The sequence below is a fragment of the Pan troglodytes genome, chromosome X, assembly GCF_028858775.2.
Source record: "Pan troglodytes isolate AG18354 chromosome X, NHGRI_mPanTro3-v2.0_pri, whole genome shotgun sequence".
Taxonomy (NCBI): domain Eukaryota; kingdom Metazoa; phylum Chordata; class Mammalia; order Primates; family Hominidae; genus Pan; species Pan troglodytes.
In genome coordinates, this window is record NC_072421.2 from 148,733,632 (window position 1) to 148,743,524 (window position 9,893).

General features: G+C 42.3%; 1 pseudogene; it reads right to left on the reverse strand.

The window, feature by feature from the left end:
• Nucleotides 1-1,367: 1,367 nt before the first annotated feature.
• On the reverse strand, nt 1,368-3,059 carry LOC465908 (NGFI-A-binding protein 1-like; annotated as a pseudogene).
• Between the last annotated feature and the right edge of the window lie 6,834 nt (nt 3,060-9,893).

Below are 9,893 nucleotides of genomic sequence, written 5' to 3' on the forward strand. Positions count from 1 at the left end.
CACCACAACCTCTGCCTCCCGGATTCAAGCAATTCTCCTGCCTCTGCCTCCCAGGTAGCTGGGACCACAGGCATGTGCCACCACACCTGGCTAACTTTGTGTTTTTAGTAGAGACGGGGTCTCCCCACGCTGGTCAGGCTGGTTTCGAACTCCCGATCTCAGGCGATCCACCGGCCTCGGCCTCCCAAAGTGCTGGGATTACAGGCGCGAGCCACTGAGCCCGGCCATCTTCTCTTAAACCAACAGAAAAAACGTATATTGGCAGATGTATTTGATTTTTTACCATTATGAATTCCAATGTGAAATTCTCATAAGTATGCGAGTACATTATAAACATGTAAGCACACTCCCATATATATGCACGCAGTCCATTAATTAAATTGGGGGAATTAAAAATGTACTGTCAAGTTAAAATGAATTTTAAGGAAAAACTGCATTCACAAATCTCAAAGGTGTAGAAAAATGAAATCATAAAATAAATAATGAATATAGGTGTCAACTAAACTTCCATAAAAATATGCCTACAAATGTGGATGCAGTGATTGTCCACACTTGTGATGGCTGGGTGGGAAGACATTCCCTAGTGAAAGCATCTAGTCTCTCTGACTTCTCTACATAGAGAAGACTTTCTAGATATAAACAGTACTTAATCTGTTATAGCCTTTGTTAACAGTCACCATCTTTATAACATGTAGGGTTAACTAACTATGTCTTAATCTATTTAACACGTTCTGAAATATCAATGTTTAAGTCAAAGCTTTTATACATGGGTCCACTTATTTCAATTTATCTGTCTACGTAATAGCTGCCTATCTTTGATACATTTTAAGTAGCTGTTAATACAAACTAGGTCAACTAGTTTAAGAGATATTTTCTACTCTATTGCTCATCTTTTTAACTTTCCTCCGCTCAGGTATTTATTGTGTAAACGTGCGCTGATAACCAGATATTATATGAGTGAATGCTACACATTTCCTGTTAAACAAAATCAGTTTTATCAAATATTAAATCCATGATATTTTCCTTGGCTTAAACTGAGTATTTGCTTTCTATTTTTCCATAATCATTGCAATCTTGCCAACAACTACATCACTTAAGCTTTCTTTTTCATGACTGCAGGCAAAGATTCTAAACTCTGACATATATTTACGTTAAACACACAAAGTAGACAACAAAATTTCAAGTAAAATAAGCTGTATCCACATCTATTGAACCAAACAGGTCTGAACATCTAGATTTTACTTCTATAAATTACACAAATGCATTGTACATTCTTAAATAATGAATGCTTACAATATTGATTTGTAAGCCTTTCCATATAGAATGACTCAACACAGGAATGTGAGTGAATCAATGTTACTGTTATAGATTGCAACACTCTTTTGATTTTCTCTTTTGTGGCTGTTGTTTTATCTTCCTGGTTTCTGCAGGCTACTGTATCAGTCCTTTTGCTTTGGCTATGAAATCTGTTTGAGCTGAATGAGGCAACACTGGTTATTAAGGCTTATTTCTATGATGGAGTATTATCCTTAAATCTGATGCCATTTCCAGAGAACGGTGAGAGAATCACAGCTATCTTGAATCTTCAGGGTCTGTTTTGATGACTTTCTTTTCTAAGGTAAAAGCTGAGTGAGGCTGGTCTTTTAAAATCCCAAGGCTCTCTGATGAGTGGGACTTTGCCTCACTGGGATAAAGTCTGCTCAGCTCCCCATCCACCACAATATGATGGGGTTGTCTGTTCTGTAAATTAGGCATTCAGAGATTCAAAGGTGTTTCTCCTTGTCCATCTGAGTTATCGGAAGTCAAGCCTTTAGGACTGTGCTCTTCTGAGCTCTCCCTGTAAAGCCCTGCAGACAGCCTCCTCTCGGCATGCTGCAGTCTCTCATAGCCAGCTTGGTTGCAGAGGAACTCCATCTGCTTTGCCATCACCTTTTCGGGCTGCTGTGAACTAAGAGCTGCGAGTTCTTCACTCTTAGCTCTAGCCAGCTGGAAGAGCGTTTGCACAGAATCCTGGAAATCTGGAAACCCATCCTCCACTTTAATCCTCTACAAGGATAATTCATCTCTTTCTTCACATTTTGACTTGGTGGTTCTGTAAGTATATTTATAGGTGACTTCTCGAGAAACCTGCCTAGCCAAGGCAAAGAGCATTATCCTTCACACAGAGTTGAGCAGCCGCTTCATTAACAGTGAGCTCATGAAGCATGAGATGTTTTCCATCCTTCCTCTTTGAGTCAAATCTGCCATATATTCACTGTATTTCCAAATTTCCTCCTCTTTGCGTGGATCATTATCGTTCATCTCAAAGATGTGACCAAGCATTTTGGCCAACGTCTTGTTGGTTTTTAGCAGCTTTTTCACTTCGTTCAAGTCACTTTTCGGCAGTGTGGGGGCCATCCGCTCCACACACTCTGCCACAGAGAGCACAGCAGCAGCATCCAGTGCCTCGCTGCTCTCCTTTGGGGACGTGTGGGAGCCCAGGTCTGCTGGGGAGAGGCTGTGCTCTCTCTTGGTGGCATGGTGGCCTTGCCAGAGTCTGGACTCACCAGCACTCTGCAGTGCTAGGCTCCCGACCACATCTGACTTCCCCTGTCCCAAGCTCTGCACACAGGTGGTGGCAAAATTGGGGAAATTGGGTGGTAAATTGGGTGGTAAAAAAGTTGGGTGGTAAAATTGGGGATTTTAAAATGAGGTTCCCAGGCATTGCTACTCCTTTCATAACTACTGCAGGATATTTCCAGCTATGTCAGTGATCCCTCGGGTAATTTATAGATCGGTATGCTACTGACAGGAAGGGAAGTCAGCGGCCGATTGAAAAGCCCAGGGTTTGTGACCCAGTCTCTTAAAGCCTTCTGTAGCCTTCTAACATGAAGGGGCTTGCTAGCCATGCCCACGAGTGCCGTGATTTCCAAAAACTCCTCTTTTCCTGCTTCACAGAGTTGCTGGACATCATCACCACCTTGTTGGATAAAGCCATCAAAATAAGAAAGCAGATTGGCTTTTTGTAATATTGTATACAGCTGCAACTCCCCCAGGGTCCTGGGTAAGGCCTCGGCCATGACTGTGGGTGGGTTTAACTCAGCTAGCAGCTGCAGCGGTCTTGGCGCGCTCTCGCCGAGGGCTGCTCAGCCCCAGCTCCGAAGCGACGGCCCGGCTCTCCCTCCTCTGGCAGCTGCGGAGTCCGGGACGCCCCCGCTCGCATCGAGGAGGGAAGGGAAGGTGGTGGGTGCGCTCTCCCTGCTGCCTCCCAGCTCGGGCCCGCCGCTTCTTCCCGCCGCCCGCCCCGACTGCGCTCGCTTGGCCGCCGTGGCGGCAGCGCCTCTCCCCACTCTATGCTTTTAATTGAGAGCCCCGTAGGTCTCTGTTTCGTCAGCCCTAAATGACCTAGGGATGGTAATGTCAAAAAAGTGAAGTAGTCGTGTAAACCCTCCCACAGATAACAATAATAGAACCTGGATGATACACCCAAAGACAATTATTTAAAGACACTGAAATGTCTCTAAGAGCATCCAGAATACAGATGATAATTTACTCTAAAACTTCCAGCTGTAAGATTGTGATTTTGTTGCTTTATAGTAAGAGGATGACCTGCAAACCCCCCAGCTATGACTACTGAAAGTAATGTTAGAAAATGATAGCCTTACCAGCTCAAGGTGCCAGAGTTCAGAATTCAGGGATGTAAAATCAACTTGTAATTTTAATTCTAGAAATATGATTAAAAATTCTAAACGGCAATTCCACTGTGAAGGTAACTGCAGCATGAATATGACCCAAATTCTGAAAATAAATTCTATCCAAATCTCTGAATAACATCAGAAAAGCAGTCTGACACCAAAGATAAATCTATTCTTGAAAGATAGGAGATAAAAACTTAAGCTACAGCAGTTTTCCACAGATGGGCACCAAAGCTCTAGAGGGCACTTGTAATTCTTTCATAGATTACAGATTTTTTAATCCATGAAAGATTTTGTGTGGTGGTGGAGGTGATGAGAAAGACCCGAGTGTCGGAAAGACTTGAGAATGAGGTTACAGGTTAAAGAGTGGAGGATTCTCTCCGTTTCTGCCCTCTTACCCTTCAGGTAGGCCCAGATTCGAGTAGTGATATCTCAACATCAAAGACAAATAAGTCCTTGGTTAGAAAAATGAATAGCAGCCATTGTCCTATTACTGGGTGATCTTTTATGGCCATAGTGTTATTCAAACAAATTTAAATGGGGTAACTTACTTTTTTAAAATTTTTCCCCCACTTTTAATTCTGATAGCATTTCTTTCACCAGACCTCTTACTTGGCACTCAGCGTATGTAGACTTATACAATTTAAGGGTTGGAAAGAACTTTAAAGTTCATTTAATTGAAGTTAACACTTGGTGTAGGAATTTCTTCTATGATGTCTCTGTATAGATACTTATGTAGCCTCTGACTCAACTCTCCTAGTGATGGGGAACTCTCTACTGCTCAAGGCTGCTTCGCAGCTGGATAGCTACATATTTTGTTGAAGTAGACAGAGGACAAGTCTGAGCAAGAGACTAAAAAGAAACCACAAGAGAAGAAGATGGAAAATGAGGCAAGAGTTGAGTTCCGGAAGCAAAGGCCAAAGAGAGACTTTCAAGATTGAAGGTTAACCTGACTAAACATTTCTGTCAGGGCCGATAAGATGATAATTGACATGTGCTCATTGAATTTGGCCTTAAGAACAGTTTCAGAGATAAGTGTGGAGGTTGTACCCAAAATTGCAATGGACTAAACCATGAACGGAAAGTGAGGGAAAGGAGGCAATGACCAGCAATGATTTTTCTCAATAAACTTTGTTGAGAAAAGAAAGAGATATGACAGTACCTAGAGTGAGATACAGGATTCAGAAAGGGTTGTTTTTTTTTTTTTTTTTTTTTTTTGTGGAATATGTGGGCTGGTTAGCAGGTTTTGTTGCTAAGGAGACAAAGCCAGACAAGAGAATGAGACCATAATTGATAGATGGAGGTCTTGAGAAGGTGCCTGGGAGCAAATGGGTCAAATCTTTAGTGGGAGGACCTGCATGGCCAGGTGAGTTTTTCTAGGAGCACTCCATGATGCTGCTGTAAGGAGTGAGAAAGGCAACAGTGAAGTCAGTCCAAGTGTGGCCATTTTGGGGATGAGATGAAGTAGAGTGTAGACAGTGAAGCAAGGGAATAAAGGATATTGGCCGAAATCATTGAAAAGAGGGTACTGGCTCCATCATTTCTTAGTTGTGTGACTTTGAGCAAGTCACTGTCCTTTTTTGGGCCTCAGGCTGCTCATCTCTGAAATGAAGATAATAATGCCTACTGACTGTTGCAACTCACAATGTGATGGCATATGCAAATGACATCATAAGCTGTAGAGCCCAGCACTAGTGTGCGGTGTTATTCGGATTTCCTTCTCTCTTCTGAAGGTGAGTGGGAAAATGCCATGAGTAAGAACACTGGACACTTCAGCTGGTAATGGTTCAAACCAGACACTATCTCTAGTCAGGGCCTCCCTTCTCATAAGTTGTGCTTCCCCTGTTTTCAAAACATAGGTGTACATTGGGGGCTGAGGTTAGACAAACAAAGATCAGCTCATGGAAGGCCCTGAAATACAGGCTAAAGAGTCAGGAATTCATCCAGAGGACAAAGGCAAGCACTGGACAGTTTTGAGCAGAAAAGGGATTTGGGGAATGTAGTATTTTAAGAAGGTTCATTTAAAATGGGTATATGGGCTGAATTGAAAAGAAAGGAGAACTGGAGGCAGGATGAGTAGTTGGGAGGTCGATTGCAATGATCAGTTTAAATGATAAAGAGCTATCAAATAGAAAGGAAGAAACAAATTCAAAAGAGATTTTAAAGGAAGCAACTGACAAATGACTGGACATGGAGAGTGAGAGACAGAGAAAGGGGACATGATGACTAAGTTCCTAACTTAGGAGCTTGGGGGAATTGGGGCAATTGGGATATCACTAAGATAAACAGAGAAAACAGGACAGGACTTAGCTGTGGGGCATGTATGTGGGGAGGGTAGAGGATGGATAGATATGGGGCAGTTAATAACAAGTCGTGTTGGGCTACAGTCCATCCCACAAGCCACACTGGCCCTCACCTACCATTTTGTATTTTTTTAGTGACATGGTCAGTCAAATGCAGCCAGGAGAGGCTCAGGAAGAAACAAAGTTGATTATCTTCCCAGGTCCCAGAGGCAGGAGGCACACCACACCACACAGGACCATGTGGGAAAGCACCAGGGTCATCTGGAGGCAAACACAGGAATGAGGTGAGTGTTTAGGCCATGGCTATCATTGGGGTTTCCTTGGGAAAGGGAAAGCAGAACAGGTGATTGGCTTAGGATTTTCTAATTTGTATAATTCTGACAGGCTCTAAGCTATAGGGATGGGGCCTAGTTGCCTGGTACCTGGCCCTGAGATGATTAAGGCAGAGGGATATTGCGTCCTGTGACGTATGGGCCAGATAGAAGAGGCAGGGCTCCTGGCTCTGGTTTGGTTAGCTTGCATATCAAAGGCAGTTTCCTGGTTGAGCCATTTGTTATCTCTAAGAATTGGCTAGCTCCAGGAGGGGCTGTCTCTCCACAGCCAGAAAGATTTTCTAGAATGTGAAATCATAATATATAGAAAATGAAGAAAGTACCTAACTGGAGCTCTGTGCTTCAGGCAGGTCAGGGTCAGTCTGTCCCATCCACCCTACTCCACCATCCCAGTGGCGTGCCATAGGTTATATAGTAATCTCCCCATTAATAGACCTCTGGATAGGTTTTAATTTTTCACTATTTTAAATGATGTAACTGAGCTTTAAATAATCTGATATGGATCAACTCATATAATCTTCTTGGGGCCATGACTATTCCAAGCTCCGTCTTCCACAACCTATTTTATTGCATGGATACCAGGCAAGTTTAACTGATTCTGCTACTTGGAGTCTCCAAGGAGCAGAAATGACTTGCTTGTGCAGATGGACATGATGTTGTAAGCATCTTCTCCTCAGCACTCTGGCTCTTTGAACCCAGTCCTACAATAGCAACTTGATTATTGTGGTTTCACTTAGTGCCCTCCTAATTCTCTATCCAGGGATCCGGGAGCTTAGCTGATGTTCTCTGACAGTAGCAGTGCTGACAGACCTTATCTTTTGATTGAACTACATTTAACATTTTTCTTTTGAGAATCCATTTATTTTAGTTTAATTAAATTGACTTCTGTGTTTTCAGTCTATTCTTTCTCCCAAGAAAGAGAAAAAAAAATAAAACATGCTCTTCCTGTGCTTTCTTGCCCCGTATTTTTCACCCTCCTCTTTTTCCCCTCTGTTTTCAGTGCCTTCCACTCTAGGAGTGGACAGTTAGAAGTCATGTGTTCATTTCCACTTGCTGAGTCATGGAATCCCAGTGTTGAGTGGGTCTTAGAGAGACTTTAGTTCCATGATACCATTTTACAGATGAGGAAACTGGGATTGAGAGAGGTGAAGTCACTTGCCTAGACAAAACAGCTAATACCTTATTTGAGGAACCAAGAATAAATTTTTTAGGCCCTTTCCTCATTCCTAAATGTGTTAGTGTCTCCCAATCCCATGCTCATGTACGCTGATAGGTTATACTTCCTGTATTCTAATACTATTTTCCCATTTTACAGATGAAGAAACTGTATCCCAGTGTGTGAAGCAACATGGCTACCCAGCTAGAAGGAGGCAGCAAGAAGCCATGGATGCCCAGGTCACCAGGGACACAGGTAGAACTCACAAGGAGTGAAGAGATCAGGGGAATACAATAGAGTGGAATACAATGTCAAGCATCCAGGATGCATTGAAAAAGCACTACCTCTGGAACAGGAAATAGCACTGCCATACCACTTGTGGTCCAGTCTCGCCAGTATTTTGACATTGACCTGCGTGGGCAAAAAACCAAAACAGCATGCAAGTTTAAAGTGCACAAAGTCAATGTGGGAACTTCTCCCAACATGGTTGCCTGTGCTGACATCTTCATTAGGTTTTCTTGGAGTTTATACTGAGGTGAAAGGAACTTTTTCCTTTGTAAAAATTAGAGACTGAATTATTCACCTGAATTGTCCTTCTAAATGGAATGTTTTCCAGGGGATATATTTCCAGGAAACACCTTTACCTGGCCACCAAACGTTTGATGGCAGCCAGGGCCTAGAGATATGAAGACAACTGGGGAAAAGAGCATTTGACTCTTGAGTCAACATAACCCAATAATGTAGGTTCTGGTTTTGCCACTCGCTAACCAGCACCTGAGTCACTTAATTTCTAATAAGGCTTCATTTTCCTCATCTATAAAAAGAAGTTCATGAAATCTTCCCCACCTACCTCACACGGCTCCTGAGAGCATCAAAGTGAGATGGTGGATGTGAAAGTGCTTTGAAAGCTCTAAAGTACTGGATGCCAGGATGGGTTAGCTGGGATCCTGCACAAGAGAATGCTTGATTCACTTTCAATTCCCATCCCCAAGTATGTTAGTACACCACAGGCTCCTTGAGAACTGAAGAGTATCTCATATTGATCTTTTATCCCCTGAGTACCTAGAGAAGTACCTGGCATATAGTATGTGCTTATTAGCTCTCTGTTGAGTAAGTTAATTGGCCAGATATTGACAGTAATTTATCTGGTTTGCCTCCATGATGGTACAATCAGATGTAGGAGAGGATATTCATTTCTATTGACTTAAAAAGCTGTGGACAAAACATCATAAGCTAATAGATTTTTGGTAGAGGGTTAGAAGAAATAATTTGTCTAGTTTTACCATTAAGATTTATCTCCACCTACCACATATACACTCATGCATGCACACTCACAGGCTCACATGCTTATCCCCATTGCTATTAGCTAATTGACAACTTTCCCAGTTTTCTATTTCACCTTGTAGAAAGCACTTTTCACTTGCAAATTAACCATACTGTCAAGTCAGAAGGAGGGTTTCTGTCAAAATGACTTCTGGACAATGTGTTGAAAGAATACCAATACCAGAGATTTTAAAAAACTCAATTTAAGTAAAGTCAGAGAAGGTGAGAGCTAGAGGGAACCTCTGAGATAATCTAGTTCAAAACCATCATTTTTCACATGTGGAAACTGAAGCCTAGAGAGGAAAAGAACTTGCTCAGCGTCACATTTGTAGATTATAATGGTTTGAGAGTGGAGAGAATGACTGGGAAGGGCATGTCTTACTTCAGAGTGACTCTGGAGTAAGACAGAATTAGTTTTATGTTTTGATTTTGCAACTGTATGAATTTGGCAAGGGACTTATTTCACTAAGTCCCTTTTCCTTACCTGTAAATTGAGTATAGTGATACACACAATAATTCCTACTTCATAGGAATATTATGCTGGTTAATATTATGTGTTACCTTGACTTGGCCATGGAGTAGGGTGGGGGTGCCCAGACATTTGGTCTGGGCAAATATTATTTCTGGGTATATCTATGAGAGTGTTTTTAATCTGTATGTATTTTTTAAACAGGTGGGAGTCTTGCTATGTTGCCCAGATTGGACCAGAACTCCTGACTCAAGCAAACCTCCTGACTCAGCCTCCTGAGTAGCTGGGACTACAGGTCCATGTCACTACACCCAACAAATGGAGGCTGGGAAGGGTAAGGGGAAGGGAGAGATATACAGAGATTTGTTAAAGGATACAAAATTACCCTGATCTGATCACTATACATTATATGTATTGAGATATCACTGTACCCCATGAATATGTACAATTATTATTTGTCAATTTTTAAAAACCATATGACTTGACAGACTGAGTAAAGCAAGTTGTCCTCCCTAATATGGGTGGACCTCATCTAATCAGTTGGAGGCCTGAATAGAACAAAAAGGCTGAGCGAGAGGGAGCTCTTTCTGCCTGACTGCCGAAATGGGACATTGGTCTTTTCTGGCCTTCAGACTC